This window comes from Sylvia atricapilla, chromosome Z (assembly GCF_009819655.1).
Source record: "Sylvia atricapilla isolate bSylAtr1 chromosome Z, bSylAtr1.pri, whole genome shotgun sequence".
NCBI lineage: Eukaryota > Metazoa > Chordata > Aves > Passeriformes > Sylviidae > Sylvia > Sylvia atricapilla.
The window spans coordinates 14,028,237-14,045,663 of NC_089174.1; the positions used below are offsets into that span (position 1 = coordinate 14,028,237).

At 39.1% G+C, this 17,427-nt stretch overlaps 1 pseudogene; it reads left to right on the forward strand.

Moving 5' to 3' along the window:
• The window catches only part of LOC136373922 (fibrillin-2-like), a 94,445-nt pseudogene that overhangs the window by 47,385 nt on the left and 29,633 nt on the right, over positions 1-17,427 (forward strand).

The window sequence follows — 17,427 nt, forward strand, 5'->3', positions numbered from 1 at the left end:
CAATATCTTTCTGGCTTGATTTCAGACACAGCTTGCTCAAGAGGACTTGCCAGAGTGAAGGATGTTACCTGTGAAGGTGAAGTTTCTGCTTCATGCTCAAGACATCACTCCCTGCCTTTGAAGATGTGATAAAAGCGCATTTATTGTGTTGTTTCTTTCCTGTCACTTAAAATTCTCCATAAAGCTCTAGCTCTCCCCTTGGAGTCAGCAGGTAACTGAACTCTTTGTGTCCCTGACAGACGTAAATGAGTGTGAGGTTTTTCCGGGATTTGTGCCAATGGGCAGTGCATCAACAGCAGAGGCTCCTTTCACTGCGAGTGCCCCGAGGGGCAGACGCTGGATATCACAGGGCGAGTGTGTTTAGGTAAGACCACACCCTACTCTCACAGCTGTGTCCCACAGCTGTCCAAAATCATTCTTCAAGGGACTTGAAAAAAAGCGTGGTTTATTTCTGAATTATCCCAGATAATGTACCTTTTTAGATATCAAATATCTGTGATAGTTTAGAGAAGAGCTGTTAATTCCTTTGAGGAATGAGTTTGTTTTGAGGCTTGTTTTGCCCTCTGTGCAGTCAGTAGGCTGTGCTAAAGTTCTTTACCAGCTCTGTCTCCTGTTCAGGACCAGCAGTGTCCTGGGTAATGGATGGTGAGCACAAATATGCTGGTGCAAATTAGTCTTTTCTTTCACTGCACAGGCCAGTGTGTGATTCTTTCGCTGACACTCAGGTAAACAAGTACGAGATTTTGCCTGCACACTTGGTTGATGTGCCTTCTGGTTCACCTGCTTTGCTACTAAACCATAATTTAAACAAAGACTTATTAAAATGGAGTCACTATTGATTAACACTGTATTATCTAATAGTAAATGTGTGTATTTGTGGAGACATAAATCATGTTTGCAGTGGTGCTGGTAATCTTGGCAGTTAATTGCCAGCCAGTTTACTAATTGCTATGCTGCTACTTGCACTTTTTGACCCCAATGTGCAGATCTTGATGAATGCTCCAACGGTACCCAGCGGTGCAGTGCCAATGCCCAGTGTGTGAACAGCCCAGGCTCCTACCACTGTGCCTGTGCAGAGGGATTCACTGGAGATGGCTTTCTCTGCTATGGTAAGGAGTTTTGTGACCCCTCACTTGTCCCTGGTTGTTCTTCTCTTGTATGGAACCTTTGTGAATTAGACCTAAGCCCACAGTGCAAGACAATAAATGTGAAAATGTCATTTAAGATCAAGATGCTTCCTGTCTGCATAAGAAATGGTGTCAGAGGCACCTGATCTTTCTTTTAGTTTGTGTGCCAGTGGGACCCACTGGGTCCATTTTTGGGAGGAAGTTCCTGTTTGCTGCTTCTTTCTCCTCCTCATCTTCATGCCACTTATATTCAACATGCATGTCCTGCTTGCAGCAGGTCCTCTAATCAAGAACATGAAATGTCAGTTCTGTTACAGTTCCTTTCTCTGGCATTATTTGTCTCCCCATCACTCTATTAGTAGTACAGTATGTGATCATTAACATAGGACTTTATAAAAAGAAAAACAAACTGCTGTTAGGAAACATTGCCCATGATCTCTGCATTTAAATTTGTAGGTGAAAATGGACATTGCTATTCGCACAAGTAACTCAAACTGACAGGTATTATATAAAGTATAAAGATTTAATATTAAATATTGATTGCTGTGTCTTGGTCTACACTGGTCTTTATACACTTTACTCCACTTAAGAGTGAAGATGCAGTATTTTCTCTGCTCTCAACTTTTAACACATCCTGTATTTAATCAGCATATTTAACAGTCTGAAGAAATGCATCCGAATGATAGTAAAATACCTGGGAAGCTACTGTGAATTCATTCATTATTGGCTAACTGGCTAATTATGGGAATATACAAGTCTGAGAGTAAGACAGACTTAATTAGCATAACTAGTCTGCTGACTAGAATGCCGTGACAAGGACAAACAGAACTTTGAGCTTATGAGAAAATGGGATTAAAACCTGTTTAAGGGAAAAGATTCAATCAACCCTCTACGATAAAGTTGTATAATGCATGAGTTGCTTGTATGATCTTCTAACCTAATTATTGTAGTAGAAATTATTAACCTCACTGAAATGGTATATAAGACTTAGAAAACCTCAGTAAAATCGAATTCTGATCATGAATCAGTCTTGCCGTCTCTCCATCAATAGCCATAGCTAATAACAAGTAAAAATTAATTTACAGCTTAGAAACAAGGTTTTCTGATCAATAATGTAACTTTTTTTATTTGAAAATAAAAACCTTCAAATATGACTTGGTTTTTGTATTTCAAGTTTTTGGTTCATGAACAAAGTTTTTATGCCTATTTTAAGCTTCTGTGTGTCTCTAAGAATTAGATGTAATACTAATTATGGACTAATAAAAAGAAAAAAGCATGTAAAATTTTTTTGGACAATCATTAGCATACCTCACAAAATTATCACTTCTTATGATGACAGCAATGGTGAATGCCCTCCCTTGCTATCTTGTTTCTTTATAGGTCTTCTGGGGCATACTAGAAGAATTCTTGGTGTGCAAGCAGTACTTGTAATATTTGTAGCCCTCGAAGAAGATTTTTAAAAATTAATGTGATAAAAATTTTCTATGTATGATTTAAGAAAGCTTGCCTTTTCAACATTTTTTCTGTCAAAATAGCATAGAAATATATACCATCAGGCAAAGCTTTGACTTTTTAAGCAAGGTATTTAACTTACTTGTCAAGATTAGTAGTACTGAATCTTAAAAGCTTGCATTATTAAAAAAAAAATCATCTGTTAATGGAAAACAAGTAAAGATTAGTGGGAAGCTGAAAGGAATAATTTTGGAAACTATATTTGTTTTTCTGCATTCTTCCAATTTACTTCAGATAAAAAAGCTTGGGTATAAGTGTTCTGTTTATAACTTCAGTGCTCGACGGCACTATTATTTTGAACATTGGGATATATTTAAGTGTATTTTTGCTGGTGAAACAGGTAGTTTCAGAGAGGTTTTCCTGTCTTCCACAGATGTTGATGAGTGTGCAGAAAATGTCAACCTGTGTGAAAATGGGCAGTGCCTGAATGCCCCTGGTGCCTTTTGCTGTAAATGTGAGATGGGGTTCACTCCTACCTCTGACAGCAAGTCCTGCCAAGGTGAGGCTGCTGCTGCCTCAGCTCTGTTCTCTGAGTTTGGGTTGGCTGCTCTAAAGAAAAGAACAAACAAGAGGACCTCAACATGGAAGCAGAGAAAGCACCACATATTTCATGGACAAGAAATTTCTTCAACGTGAATTATGTTGAAAGGTTGCTTTCATCTTTTTTATGATGTTTTCCTGGCTTTCATCCATAAATCCCAGAGTAGAGATTGGACTCAGCAATTTTGTAAATTTTTTTTTTTAATTCCCTTTTGTCACTATGGGATAGTGTGTGGAAAATCCTGTGTTAACTTTCTAGTCTAGTTCAGCTTCTGTTCCCTATTGTGTTCTTATACCTTTTGTTGTTGTTGTTGTTGTTTAATATAACTGAATAGTAGATGATTCTAGCTGGTGTCCCAAAACATTTAACTTATTTCATATTTTTTGATGGTGGAAACCACATAACATCTTTGGAAATTAAAATTCTTGGTGAGATACAAAAAACAGGTTTCCAAATTTAATCTCCAAGATACTCAGTCCAGAGCATGTCATATTCTAACATTCAGGTGTATGAGTCAGACTTCAGAATAATTCAGGTGCTTCTGAGGAATTATCTGTGCCAGTGCATAGTCAGATCTGTTAATCATTCTGAAGTATTGTCAAGCATCTTTACTAAATTTCTTGATGCAATTCAGTTGTATTACAGTGATGCTAATGGTGTAATAAAAATCCCCTAATAGATCCAATCTATTCCAACCAACAAAGGTTTTGAAAAACCTTGTAATTCTAAATTTTGGGTCAGTATGTTGAAGGCTTTGGGTCCAACAATTGAAGAATTTTAGAGAAATGTTTGATATGTTACTGTGATTACAGCAGAGATCTGAAGGCATTCCACTGATTAAATTGTCCTGTTGGAGAACTAAAGTATCTAGGTGCTGAATTCTTAAAATAAATTAGCTTTTATTTTTCTCATTTTGAAGTTTATATAGTAATCTGTCTTGTGATAAGGAGAGTCCTTGGCTGATTCCTGCATTCAAGGGGAAAAGTCCAGTCTTAATTTAGTGAAATAATTGTAATGCAAATTATTATTCCACTTTTTTCAGAAGTCTCTTGAGATGTCAGTACATTAGCTTCTCAATGACCTGATTTGGAGGTCATTCCATGGCTGTACTCCAGGGTATTTAGAAATTTTATTTGCCAGATGGAATTGACTCAGGACTTTTGGATGTTAAGCATTCATTTTCCCTAAGAAGTGTGTCTCTCAAATTGCCCTCATAAGTTAACCTTTCTCATGTGTTACTATAAGGAGGCATTTTGTCACTTCTCAACCTCTGGCTGAGGTAATCCAGCCAGGTTAAAAGTAGATATTTTATTACTGTAATAATTTTAATATAACTTTGGTACATCTTGTGCAAAATTGGTTCATCAGCAGAGCACTGTACTCTGTTTCAAATTAGGATTTGGCTGTGCTTTGTAAAACGATATTAATCCTTTTCACTTTCCTGTCCATGCTAAAATAATTGAAAAATACGTGCCAAAGTTGCCTTTGCCTTTTCCACAGCTGCTTTATTCTGGCAACTTAAAAAGTCTTGCTGTCTTGACAGTACATGGTGGGGATTTTTTCCACTCTTATCCTACTTACTTTCAACTCAGAAGTCTTTTAGGGTTTGTGCCTGAAACCACAGTTGTGGAGTCTGTGGTGTCAGTGTTCAACTTCTTTCTACCCTGCAGCTGGCAAAGTCATCCAATTTTCTGTCAGTGTCTTTCAACTTGATTTCTTCTTTAGTTTGTATGAGTATGCAGGAATTTCTTTAGATGCATTTTAGCTCATCTGCGTGTAGTTACTACATAACTATTTCCATGTGGGCTTGAGAAAATCATAGATAGTTCTTACTTCCTATATTCCTATCTTCCTTGTATTCTTCCACCAAGGAGATATGACTGTTGATGTCTACACACTCTCTTTCTTCTTATTGCGCTTCCTTTACAAATTCACAAATACAAATTTTGTGTAGTATTCTACACAAACTCAAAATGTTAGTTTTTAAAGTATTTTGCCTGTGTCTCCTTTTGCTTTTATAGTGGTATGACACCTAATAACAACAGCAGCAATAATAATAATAATGATATGGTAATGCTGTGTAACTGTCTGGTTTTAATATATTCCTTCAGACACCGATGAATGCTCCTTCCAGAGTATTTGTGTGTTTGGCACCTGCAATAATCTCCCAGGAATGTTTTGTTGTATCTGTGATGATGGCTATGAACTGGATCAAACTGAGGGAAATTGCACAGGTAAAACACTGCTTTTCAGACATACATCAGCAAAAAAGGTGGGTTCTTAAATATGCAGATGAACAAAGTTCATTTGTAGTCGTTTGGTGAATTATTCATAAAACTTTACTTCAGTTTCAGCTAAAATTCACTTGCATTTCAAACTTTCTTGCTTTGTTGTCTTAGAAAGTAAAATTATTCTTTTCTATCCAATGAGCACATTTACAAATGTGGATTTTCTATTTTAGATATCAATGAGTGTGCTGATCTCATTAATTGTGTTAATGGTCTTTGAGTAAACACTCCTGGATGATATGAGTGTAATTGTCCTCCAGACTTCCAGCTGAAACCTTCAGGAAGCTTTTACTTACCCACACCATCCACTGGAGTGGGTTGTGTGGGTAAGTAAAAGCTTCCTGAAGTATCAGTTTAGAAATCACTGCCTTTAGGAAAATAAGGTAGAAAAATAATGATTCCACAATCCTGTTATATAGCTTTTTAGTTATATGTCTCTTGACATCAGTAACTGTCAATGTTCCTGAAGTGCCAATGACTTGAATAGCCCCGTGTTACCTGAATTCCTCCTTCTAGGTATGAAATTACAGAAGGATGCCTGCTGTTCTTTGCTTGCATCATGGTGTGCAGCTATAACCATGTGTGCTTTTTACATAGATAACCATGTGGGTAGTTGCTACCTGAAGTTTGGACCAAGAGAGGATGGGGGCCTGTCCTGCAACACTTGAGATTGGGGTTGGAGTCACTCGTTCCTCATGCTGCTGCTTGCTGGGAAAGGCTTGGGGGACCCCCTGTGAGACCTGTTCCCCTGTCAACAGCAGTAAGGAAATGTTCTTGTGTTCTCTTGGTACTGCCTTATTTTAGAAGGGGTGGAAAAAGAATTTATTCTTTTACTGTGTTGCTTTGCATTTGTCACTGGAGACAATTTCCCTGCCACTGTCAGAGGGACAGAGGTGCAGAGGGCTTCATTGTTCTCCAAAGAAGAGTGTTGATAACTGTTGTGTATTTATGTCTAAGTCACTCTTAAGTATTTTCAAGACTAATGAAAGTTTTATCAGCTTTATGGAGCTTTCAAGGTTTTTAATGAATAATGCAACACAAATGTCAAGTGTGTTGTTCTTTACAGCCTCATAATGGTAGGAATTCCAAGTTTAACACTTACCTTTATCAGTGGTGTACTGACATTTCTTTTAAAAGAACTAATCAAAACAGAAAATTTGTACCTCTGTAAGGACACAGTATGGAAAAAAACAATATTGTGCCTGCCTTAAGAGTATCTGAGGTTATGGCTATAAAAGAAAGCAGAGCTCCTGATCTTACATCGGTTTTCTTTTAATCTAATGCACATGTTTTATTTAATGTGAATAGGTAAAAAAAGTAGAAACTAAATGACTGTAGGGAAGAACAGCCATTAAAAACACAAGTGATTTTTATGATTATGTTGTCATAATTTTATTTTTTGAGACTGACATGTTGTCTCTTGCTATACTTTGCTTTAGCTGAATACAGTACCCTCTGTCCAGGGGGTGAAGGATTCAGACCAAATCCCATCACTATTATTTTAGAAGGTGAATTTCTTACAAATGACTGTGATGACTAATGATAATAATAATAATTAAAAAGGGATCATCTCTGAAGAGGAAGTCCATTTTCCAGAAATTATTATATTTAGGGCAAATTAAAAACCAATGTTAATGTGAATTTTGAAACAACATGAAAAGGCATACAGCAAAAGAACATTGAAGAAGTCCAGCACCATTTCACTAGGAAAACAATCTGGTGCATACCTTTTGTGTGCTTCCTTACTTTAAGTGGATTTCAAAACCAGGCCCTGAAGGGTAAATAATTTATGAAAATTACAGCTTATCAGCAGAAGGTGCAAATGTCAGGAAATATTCATCAGACAAAGCAGCTCTGGTTCCAATAAACGGGCAGGAGTGAGGAATTAGATGCTGAATTCCTGTAAACAGCAGTGGAACATTGGACTTAACAAGCTGGAACTGCTCCTTAAGGGATGTTTGAGTTGAAGAGAATGAGCATTTTATCCATGCATTCCTGGAGTGCAATTTAGAAACAAAAAACCCTCTGAAAACCACACATGACAGTTCAAAGCTACAAGTTGGCAAAAATTCAGGGTAGTACTTAAATTGTCTTCTTTCTTTTCATTCTGGAATGAAAATATGGTGAAGTTTGTTTTTTATTTCCTGTATTTTCAGACATTGATGAATGTCAGGAGCTGCCAGGTCTCTGTCGAGGTGGAAATTGCATCAACACTTTCGGCGGCTTCCAGTGTGCATGCCCAAAAGATTACTACTTCAGTGAAGAGACAAGAATCTGTGAAGGTTGAGTGCCTTAGAGCCTTTTCCTCTGTCATAGTGCAGTTATTATGAAAACCACTATTTTTAACCTTAAATCCATAAGTGGGCATGATACATGACACCCTTACCTAGAGTCTTCTCTAAAATCATTATCTTTGGCACCACTGATAAAATTAGCACAAAGTTTGAAAGAGAACACTTGGATATATTAATTTTTATTTTAGATGTTAGGTCTTAGCCATGTGTATTCAGTAAACTAAGGGGTTATTAATGATTTCTGGCTTCTCACTTCAACACCTTGTATCCCTGGCAAGTTTTACAATGCTCCCTGCATTTTGAGTGTGAGAGTAGCAGATTAATTTACACAATGCAAAGTAAAGTTCATACTAGTTTTCCTTCTGTGTTTGAGATTTTGCGTAACTGTTAAAACCAAAATTGTAAATTAATCCAAAAACTAAAAAGTGACCAACCCTGGTGGGAGAAGAAGGTGTGAATGTCTCTTGTGAAGTTGATTCGTTCCTATGTCACATTATTTAATGTGTTGTCTTATACTTAAGAGAACTAAGGCGGCTAAACTTAGAGGTTAAAATCAGAGCTGTATTTTCCAAGCTTTTCTTTAAATGAAGAATTTTTGTTATCTTTGCATTTATCTTAGTTTATTATGGTTGTATTTCTCAGAAACATTTGCTTTGACTTGGACCTGTTCTCCCTCGTTAACTGCAATGGTTTTTTTTGGCCTCTAGATATTAATGAGTGTGTTGCACACCCTGGAGTCTGTGGTCCCAGCACGTGCTACAACACCTTGGGGAACTACACCTGCATTTGCCCACCTGAATATATGCAGATGAATGGAGGACACAACTGCATGGGTATGCAAAATGTCATCTTTATTTGAACTGCAGGAATATCAGACTATTTGAGGGCCAGACCCTGTTCTTTGTATTTATTTTGCCTATTTTTGGCTGCCACTTGGTGTCATGTTGTCAGGAAAGACATCCCTTCAAGATATCCATTCAAGGACTCTTAATTCCCTAATAGGGCTCACTGTTCACTGGGTTATTTTAGCTGATCATTTCCAAATGGTGGGTTTACCATATATATGGATGTCATGAGTAGCTATACTGTGTTTATGATTTCTTAGGAGTTTGCCTTTTCCCCCCTTGTGTCTTAAAATGAAAGCAGAAAATATGTCACATTAGTCTAAAACAAAGACTGTAGAACACATCAGTCATTAAATTATTTTTAAATGCCTGTGTTTATATTGCATTCAGAAAAAAAGAGCTAATGAACCATTGTGTGGTTCGGTAGGGGACTTATGTACTGTATTTATCATAATGTTAATTACATCATAAGTGCTTCTTTTCTCACATCCAGACATGAGTAAAAGCTTTTGCTACAGAAGCTATAATGGAACCTTGTGTGAGAATGAACTGCCCTTCAATGTGACCAAAATGATGTGCTGCTGCACATACAATATTGGAAGAGCCTGGAATAAACCTTGTGAGCTGTGTCCAACTCCAGGAACAGGTAAAGTCTTCTGTGGTCATCCTATTTTGTTCTTTCTTTGCTTATCTGCTGCTTTGACCTATTAACTAGAGTTAACATTTCATCCCAAAAGAACTTTTACTGAGCACTAATACTGGTGTTGAAGATACTGGCTGACCACAGATACCTTCTGTGCAGTCTTTCTTCCAGGAAAATTAATTTAGGAGAGTTTAATTTAGTTCTTGATAGTTAGAGACACATCTATTCTGGTAGTCCTAGTCTGTCAGAACATCAAGATTGGGTTTCTTACTTGAGTGTAGGAAGCCTTTCTAGATTTTTCAGCTGTGTCTCACATTTGATCCATGATCTGCTTGGTTCCTTTTACATTGCCTCTTCTGTAGGTGACTGAACTTGCTAGAGCTGCCCAGTAGGTACAACATTGCAATGGGAAGTAAAAAATTCTCTTCTGTAAATGGAGGTGAAAATAATTAAGGACGGATTATTTTCAGTCAGTCTTTATGGAATTGATTTCCTGGAATAAAACACTCCTGAAAGCTCAACTCACAAAAGTCATTGGTGGGAGAATCATCAGCTTGGAGAGAAACCTGACATTCACTGAAAGATTGTTTACATTTGAAAAAAAGAGCAGAGATGCTTAGATAAAACAAAAAGACTCATGTGCCTCTTTTGTACAAACACAGTTTATTGTTTCATACACTTGTGCCAAGTTTACTGGTGTAATACCATTAAATCTATGACTAAATCTATGTACTGTGATTTTAAAATAATTTGTGATTTTAGCGTGAAAAATGTATTACTTCCATTCCAAGTGGTTCATCCTGGTGACATGAGGTAAGCAACAGATAATTTAAGAAAGATTTTTTTTTCCCTCACAGTAAAGAAGAGGGAAATAGGACTGAAAAGAAGAGAAAAGAGCCTTTTTCTTTTCCTTCTTAAATAGGAGGGAGGGAAAGGAAGGGATGCTCCTAGCAGTCAGGAATGGGAAGTGGAATTAAGCTTAAGAGAGGAAATATGTGTTTGCTACCACAGAGAGCTTATGAAATTCTTTCCCGTAGTCATTCATCTAAATGTCGTGAAATTGTCATCATGGTGATAACATTATGAGAAAAGTACAGCAGACTGCTAGCAGAGATTCATGCAATGAATGTTCTTGGATATATTGAAAGAATTCTCCTCTTAGATTGGTGACACTCAAATGCTCAAAAACTTCTGCAGCTTTTGATGATTTGTTTTTGATGTTTTGATTTTAATGATTTGTTAAAACCAAAATTGTTTGGTATTGTGCAAGCAGTTGTGGGATTTAAATATTTCCTGAAATATTTCAATATTGCCTTGTTAGCTTTTCTAAATGACTTTACTGCTTTTGCAGGCATGGTTGAACATTTTCCCCATGAAAATGGATTGTGTAAGGGATCAAACACAAATTCCAAGTGGAAATGGTTGAATGTCTGCACTTAGGTTCTGTAATCAGTTGTTTTGCAATCTGGGTTGGGATTGCACATCACAGACAGGGGTTGGGGTACACTAACCTTAACCACGTCACCAGACTGAGCCTGGTGCCTCATTCAGAGCATTATTCTGCCCTGATGAGGATTGTAAGTGAACTTCAGATGCCTATGCATTTGCCGTTTTTTTTTTTTTTTTCTTGGTGAACAGAGCTCTTCCATTTTCTCTGTTTATGTTTAGCAATCAGTGTCTGTTTGATGACTTTAAGTATAAAGACTGTTTTGTTTGGTTTTATGCATTATGCAGATCATAACTATTACCATACAGACTTTAATCAAACATAATAGTACTTTTTTGTTTATTTTTTACCCAAAGAAGCATAGAAAGCTGCTTCCCTGTTAAGAAGTAATGAAGAATGTGCAGAATTCTTTCATGGTTTGGTAATTTTCAGAGTGCCTGATCTTGGTGCTTTTCCTGTCAGGTGACAGATCTTTTTGTCCTAAAAAATGGTATAGTTATAAGTATATGGGATTTTGAGATTTTTTTAAAGTCACTGATGCAAAGCCAAGCTTCCAGAAGGTAAATCTCTGGCATGTTTCTGTGTGGTTATTTTGTCACTTTGTATAAAGACATTTTCATACAACCCTTGCATAATTATATACTCCTTCACTACACAGTAAAAACTGGGGGGGAAAAAAAGTGAAAAACTGAATTCAGTGAAATTCAGGAAACATGGAAGTAGCGTAAAGGTCCTGCAACCCTTTCCAGCCTCTTCCTCATCCTCCCAGACCTAATGTGTTTTATCATGGGAGTAGAAGATCACTGCCCACTAAGAGAGGGTAGCACAGGGCTCTGTTTTTGTCTGATGTATTTACTGACAGGCTTACTGACATCAGTAAATGGCATACATCTCCTTGCAGAAACTAAGTTGCTAAGCCTCAAATCTTACACATTAGTAGTATACTAATACACTAAAATAAATAATTTAATACACTAAAATATATTAGTGTATTAAATTATTATGGTAACGTGTATTAAAGATACATCTGTGAAAGAGCTGGATGGTAAAACACTGATAGGCAGCTCTGTAGCCCTGTACCCTGTACTGCAAGAGTAACCTGTGTGAGCATTAAGCAGCCATTAAACAATAGGACAGAAGAAAAGAGGAAGTGCTGATGACAGAAGAAAAGAGGAAGTTCATGCTGGCTCTTGCTTGGCTTAGAGAAATGACTTAAGTATGTCTGAATGTGTGAAAAAGATTTTGCCAAATACCATTATGAGCAGTAATTAACTAAATTTGCTTAAAATGGGGGTGTTTGGTGTAAAGGAGGCAAGAACTATTCCATTTATAATTATAGTTGAACTTTTCAGAATCATGCTGCTTCTGAAGATCTGCCATTAAGATGTAGATGATAAGAAACTCAGTCTACAGCCAGTAAAGACTGTGATTGCTGCAGTTTAAAGAGCATTACTTACAGGAATACAGAAGGAGCTCTATGTTTTTCTATTTTTGGTGCTAGAATAATTTGTCAGCATTTCAGGTTTAGAGACACATCAAAGGCAGGCTCCATACTCCCTCTTTTGCGTAAAGAGGTCTCCTGTAGGTCCTCAGTAGCACCAACAGTGAGGCAAGCACTCATGGAGCTCTCCAGATATTAAACTTTCAGAAACCGTTTGAATTTTACATCAATCTGATGTTTTCATAAATCATACTCACTTTTTTAAAGCATATTTCACTTTAACCTAATGCCCTGAATGTATACAAGTGCCCTTCCACACACCTTGAAATGCTTCCTTGGCAGTAGTTTGGAAACTGAGTATTGAAACATACTTTTTTCTGGATAATTTGCATGCTGATATGATCTGAAAAGGTGCTGTATAGTGGCTGAGTGGTTATTGTTTGCAAATTGTTCATTCAAACTGGTTTTGTCTTCACAGTGGAATTGCTTCATTTCCCTCAAACAGGTACAAATTCCTCTGGTAGTATTATGGAATTTTGACATGCTTATAGTTGTAGACCTATCATTTTTTATATTTCTACCTAAATAAAAGATTATTACTGTAAATGTGTAGTAACTTTTCATCAGGAGAGCATTATTCGGCCGCTAAAACCTCATCTGCAGTAATTAATAGAATCCATGATAGAAATTTTCTCTCTGTTCCAAACCAACTCAATTTCAAACACCTTTTCTAGAAAACTGGGGGTTAATTTATTTTAGACTTCACATCAAGCATTTCTCATTCTCCTAGTGCCAAAAGAGCATACAGATGGAGCACGTTAAATAAATGTGGGTTTTTTGGAGCATCTCTTTTTAAAGCACAGCCTCCATTCTGGTGAACAGCTCAGTGGAACTAATCTGCAGTAATTCCACAGAAAATAAAACAGATAGTATTGTGAAGGGAGCTTAGGTACTGGTAATCAATTTACTTAGGTAAATTTTATTTATTTCTCATATTTGAAGGTGCTGTAGATCCTTACTACTGTAGATGCTTAGAAAACACGAATAAACCTTAAGGAGTTCTATTAAAAAAACAAAACAACAAAACTAACCCAAAACCTAACTGAATAGCTGCATTCTCAAATCAGACATTTACTCATGTGCCAAAGTCTGCAAAGATTTGACAAAGTTATGAATTAATATTTGAATTAGCATTAATTTGTTGGCAGTCTGAATTTTCAGTACAAGCTACAGAAGAGGCAATTGCTTTCCTGAATACATCTGGCTTAAACCAACTCTTGAGAAAAGTGCAGGTAATTCTTGGGAGATTTAAGCATTCCTTGAAAATGCATTGCTTTCTGTTTTGCTCTAGTTGAATTCAAGAGCCTGTGTAGAAATATTCCTGGCTTCACTTTTGACATCCATACTGGAAAAGCTGTTGGTAAGTTTCACCAGTCTTATTTTAACCAAAAATGGTTTTGCATAATGATTTTGTGCCTGCATAACATTAACCAAAATAGACATTTTATATACTAAAGTTGTTAAATTTCATTTTGGAGTTACAGTGGTGACATAAATTGAGACCAATTTATATGTAAAATGCTTACAATTTTTTTTCCTTTCTACATTTTGTTGTGATTTTGCTCACCTGCCATCATCTTGAGTTAATGATTTTGAGTTTTAATTATGATAAAAAGCTTTGCCTTTAAAATATTGTGGGACTTCTCTGCGTATTTGTAAGTTTTGCATCTTGACCAATACTTAGTGTAGCTCTGTTTCGAATGCTTCCTAAATTTCATATGCCATTTTCTGTCATAATGGGCACATGTGTGGTTTTACAACCTGTGTGTAATTTCTGTACATCAAAAGGAACATTTCACCTCAGTTTAAAACATGGTGGAAATAAGAATCCTTGCAGTCTGTAAAGACATGATCAACTGTACTTAAAGTAGCTCCTCTCCCTTTCAGACATTGATGAATGTAAGGAAATCCCAGGAATCGGTGCCAGTGGAGTTTGCGTCAGTCAGATTGCCAGCTTCCGCTGTGAGTGCCCCACCGGTTTCAGCCACAATGACCTGCTCCTGGTCTGTGAAGTTGATTTGTGTTGTGGTTTAAAAACAAACCAAGTAAGAGGCTCTAAGTCAGAAATAAAATTTAATGAGAAGAAAAGAAAAATAAAATAGAATAAAATAAAATAAATACAAAAAGAAAAACCAGTGTCAGAGTCAGAATACAACCTGATCAGGGTGATGGAAACAGTCCAGACGAGGTGGTCTTCTTGAAACAGAAATCTTGTAGAAAGGTCTGGTAGCTCCGGTCCTCTGGGAATCCAGTGGGAGAGGGCTGCTTCTACTGTCCCAAATCCCAGCTTATATCCAGGTGAGAATGCTTGGCTCTTCCCCATGGGCGGAGCATCTCACAATGGGATGATGAGTCATGGAAGAGAGCCTTAATGGCCCATTAAAGAGAGAGATAACGCCCGGAGGGAGTTATCTCTGAGTCATGCAAAAGGCATTGATGGGCCATTAACTGAAGATGGTGATAGAATACACCCTAAACTACAACCCAGGACAATCCACCCCTTATTCTATTACCATCTACAACATGCCTAAATCAATACATTCTTACAGATGAATGCATATATACATACAGAATGAAACCTTACACACTGCTCTCACTTAAAATTAAGTCTCCCTGTGGTACACAACGGGTTTCTCCATCTTTCTGCATTACCCACCAAGTGTAGCCAGGTCCTTGAGCAAAGACAATCCCATGGACGGGTCTGCCTTTGCCTGAAGTGGGATTAATCCAAACACTCTTTCCTAAAATGCCCTTCATGTGTACCACAGGTACTTTGTCTCCATCCACTGTGTGTAAGGGTTCAGACTGGGCAGGACCACCTCGATTGACAGACCCTCGGGTGTTAACTATCCATGTGGCTTTGGCTAAGTTTAGTTCCCAATTCTTGAAGGTTCCCCCACCAAGTGCCTTCAGGGCAGTCTTTAATAGTCCATTGCACCGTTCAACTTTCCCGGCAGCTGGTGCATGATAAGGAATGTGGTATATCCATTCAATACCATGTTCTCTAGCCCAGGTGTTTATAAGGTTGTTCTTGAAATGGGTCCCATTGTCCGACTCAATTCTCTCAGGGGTGCCGTGTCTCCACAGGATTTGTTTTTCAAGGCCCAGGATGGTGTTCCGGGCAGTGGCATGAGGCACAGGGTGGGTTTCCAGCCATCCAGTGGTGACTTCCACCATGGTCAGCACGTACCGCTTTCCTTGGCGTGTTTGGGGAAGGGTGATATAGTCAATTTGCCAGGCTTCCCCGTACCTGTACTTCAGCCATCGTCCACCATACCACAGAGGCTTCATTCGCTTGGCCTGTTTGATTGCAGCGCAGGTTTCACAGTGTGGATGACCTGTGAGATGCTGTCCATAGTAAGGTCCACCCCTCGGTCACGGGCCCATCGATATGTTGCATCTCTTCCCTGATGACCAGAGGCATCATGGGCCCAACGAGCTAGGAATAATTCTCCCTTGTGCTGCCAATCTAGATCCACTTGTGATATTTTCACCTTGGCAGCTTTGTCTACCTGCTCGTTGTTGCGATGCTCCTCATTAGCCCGGCTTTTGGGTATATGCGCATCCACATGTCGAACCTTCACGGTCAGCCTCTCTACTCGGGCGGCGATGTCTTGCCAAATGTCAGCGGCCCAGATGGGTTTTCCTCTGCGCTGCCAATTGGCCTTTTTCCAGCGATTCAGCCATCCCCACAGAGCATTAGCTACCATCCATGAGTCAGTGTAGAGATAAAGCCTCGGCCACTTTTCTCGTTCAGCAATTTCCAAAGCCAGCTGGACAGCTTTAAGCTCTGCAACTTGACTCGATCCACCTTGTCCCTCGGTAGCTTGTGCAACTTGTCGTGTGGGGCTCCATGCTGCAGCTTTCCATTTCCGGTTAGCTCCTACAATTCGGCAGGAGCCATCAGTGAACAGAGCATATCGTCTTTCAGTCTCTGGTAGCTCATTATATGGTGGGGCTTCCTCAGCATGTGTTACTTGCTTTTCTTCTTCTTCTTCTTCAGATGATAATCCAAAAGTTTCACCTTCCGGCCAGTTCGTTATAACTTCCAGAATCCCAGGGCGATTTGGGTTTCCAATGCGGGCGCGCTGTGTAATGAGGGCAATCCATTTGCTCCATGTGGTATCGGTGGCATGATGTGTGGAAGGAACCTTTCCCTTAAACATCCACCCCAGCACTGGCAGTCGGGGTGCCAAAAGCAGCTGTGTTTCAGTGCCAATCACTTCTGAGGCGGCTTGAACTCCTTCATAGGCAGCCAAGATCTCCTTCTCTGTGGGAGTGTAGTTGGCCTCGGAGCCTCTGTAACTTCTGCTCCAGAATCCCAATGGTCGGCCTCGAGTCTCCCCAGGCACCTTCTGCCAAAGGCTCCAAGACAAACCATTGTTTCCAGCTGCGGAGTAAAGCACATTCCTCACATCTGGTCCCGTCCTGACGGGGCCCAGGGCTACTGCATGAGCAATCTCTTGCTTGATCTGAACAAAAGCTTGTTGCTGTTCAGGCCCCCAGTGGAAATCATTCTTCTTGCGGGTCACCAAGTAGAGAGGGCTCACGATCTGACTGTACTCAGGAATGTGCATCCTCCAAAAGCCTATGGCACCTAGGAAAGCTTGTGTTTCCTTTTTGTTGGTAGGTGCGGACATGGCTGTGATCTTGTTGATTATCTCTGTGGGGATTTGGCGACGACCATCCTGCCATTTGACCCCCAAGAACTGGATTTCTTGAGCTGGTCCCTTAACCTTGCTTCTTTTAATGGCAAAACCAGCTTTCAGCAGAATTTGGATAATTTCTTCTCCTTTCTTGAAGACCTCCTCTGGTGTATTCCCCCATATGATGATGTCGTCAATGTACTGCAGATGCTCTGGAGCCTCACCCTTTTCCAGTGCAGCCTGGATCAGTCCATGGCAGATGGTGGGGCTGTGTTTCCACCCCTGGGGCAGTCGGTTCCAGGTGTACTGCACGCCCCTCCAGGTGAAGGCAAACTGAGGTCTGCACTCCGCTGCCAAAGGAATGGAGAAGAAGGCGTTGGCGATATCAATGGTTGCATACCACTTTGCTGCTTTGGACTCCAGCTCGTACTGAAGCTCTAACATGTCTGGCACAGCAGCGCTCAGTGGTGGCGTGACTTCATTCACACCACGGTAATCCACCGTCAGTCTCCATTCTCCACTGGACTTACGCACCGGCCAAATCGGGCTGTTGAAAGGTGAACGGGCCTTACTGACCACCCCT